This window comes from Egretta garzetta, unplaced genomic scaffold (assembly GCF_000687185.1).
Source record: "Egretta garzetta isolate BGI_Z169 unplaced genomic scaffold, ASM68718v1 scaffold165, whole genome shotgun sequence".
NCBI classification, from domain to species: Eukaryota; Metazoa; Chordata; class Aves; order Pelecaniformes; family Ardeidae; genus Egretta; species Egretta garzetta.
In genome coordinates this window covers 1,003,360-1,005,699 of record NW_009259694.1, presented here as the reverse complement: position 1 = coordinate 1,005,699, position 2,340 = coordinate 1,003,360, and positions in this window count along the sequence as shown.

Below are 2,340 nucleotides of genomic sequence, written 5' to 3'. Positions count from 1 at the left end.
TATGTAACGACAACCTGCTTTTGTACAAACGGCACAGAAGCCTATAAGGACTCACAAATTATATATGATTGCATATCTAAATGTAAATGAATTACATAATTACTTTTACGTTTTTAGGAAGATAGATTTCATCTTCAGAACTTAATGTGTTTGTTAATGTAGCAAACCTCAAAGTCCTCTGCAGTAAATGCTTTTATGTACAGCAAGAAAGAAATATGAGCTACTTCAAAAGACAGCCTGAATGCTTCTTTAGTACCAGGGATAATTTAGTGGTCTCCCTCAGCTTCAGTTGCTGTTTAGGTCAGCTGAAGTTGTGAATCCTTAAAAAGAGAACCATGATCAAATGAAATATAATTCTCTAATAAAACATAAGTTGTTGCAAAGCTATATTTTATATACTAATTCAACCCAGCAGTTAAAACTCAGCTCCCTGAACAATAAAAACGGTTCTGCTGAGCACAGTCCTTCCAGCTCCTAAGCTGCTCCTTCCCCCACTGTCTTCTCTGTAACCAGGCAAATACAAAAGAGACCAATCAAACAAGATTTTTGTTTACCTTTCACTGAGAGATAGAAAGTGGTGAGCCTGCATATGCTCCTTTGTCCACTGAGAACATACACTAGATTTTGTTTGATACACATTTTAAAAGTTCCTTTTAAGTTTTCACTTCTTAGAGAATAGTTGTGTTGCTATAGCTTTTGGCCCTTTGCTAACAGCAGCTTTTTCCCCCTCACCAGAATTTGAAGCTTTTGATCTCTTTTATCTTCTGCTTGCTCGTAGCCTAAGAATTGCATCTGTGGCAAAGCTTGTCCTCTTAATAGTCCATTGACTTATTGCTAGAAAGCAAGGAAATAGCTTTCTTTTCACTCCGAGTCCCTGTTGAGATAATACATTCTGAAGGGACACAGCCTGTGTGGAGTAATCAGAGCTATTGTTCACCACCTACCTAAGAGAAATAGACAGATAGCAACCCAAAGCAGGCTTTTCTTAAATATCATACGTCAGGTAGCACCAGGCTATGCTACAACTTGGACAACAGCACGTATTGGACACAAACAAACAAAGCATAAAAGCAAATAAACACATACATTTTATTTAATTTCTGTGCCATGGGAAAGGCAGGGTGTTAGTAGCAGTCATCTTTCTGATTCAGAATGGCATGGCCCAGCCTGACAGACTGTCCCCTGGTAAGACCAGTCCATGTTTTCAGGCCAATTTCCTAAGCACTAGTGACTCTCCAATAGCATCTTTACAAAAAAAAGCAGCGCTGGCCTCCACTGTACTACTATGCCCAGAGTTCAGTGGCAGGGCAGCTCCAATGCCAGCTTGGCCAGAGGATCGACATTTCCCAGCTTCAGCTGGAAAAAGTGTTCTTCACTTCCACCTTACACTGCTGCACCCTGCCGACCGGGCAGCTGGACGGCTGTCACCGATGAAGCCGTCACAGTACTCCGAATGGTTGAGACCAACCATCTTCTAGGAAAAGGCAGTTGTAAAGGTGCTCTAAATACGACCTAGTGGTTCCCAAGCAGATCCTCACCACGCAAGAAGATCTGTGGTGGTGTGAAATGCTTCTGACACTGCCAGTCTATTGCATTGAAACAGTGCAGCTCCTTATCCTGCAACTTTCTCCTAAGGAACTGGCTTGCTCAGAATAATTTCAGTATTTCCACTCAATAAGACTGGTGGAAAGGTGGTTTGAAGGTGTATTTATGTAGCTCCTCAGCTGTGATGTGTACTCTTTGCAACTGAAAATTTGTTTATTTTTAAAATTCTTTGAGAAGGATTACGCTCTACAAAAGTAGGATATCATTATATTAAAGGCGCTTTTTTTTTTCTTCCTTTTCACTTGTTTACAATGCTGTAGAGACTCTGTACAAGTGAAAAGAAATTACAAACACCTAATGGGAAAAAATTATTACATTTAATAGCCGAATTCTTAATTAACTCCATTACCTTGTGAAGCAGGCCATGCACTCCTGTCTTAAAGTTAATAAATAAGAGTGAAATTTGTGTGTGTTCATATTTAACATCTCCCTCTTTATTTGTTTTCTGCACACAGATGAAGGAAAACAATTTAATTTTCATTCAGAGGACCAGCAAATTTCAACCCTGGAAGTAGAGAAACCCTCTGCAAAATTCTGCCAATTAAATCTACAAGAAAATTGAATATGAAAGGATAAAACCCATCAATTTTATTTGTTTCTGAATGGCAAAATGAGGATATGGAAGCATATTAAGTCATGAATTTCATGTTCCTCATACAGTGCCTTAAGGGAATAAAGAGTTAAAGGTTAGCACAGCAAGAAAGACAACCATAGCAGTATTAAAGAAATGAGCAA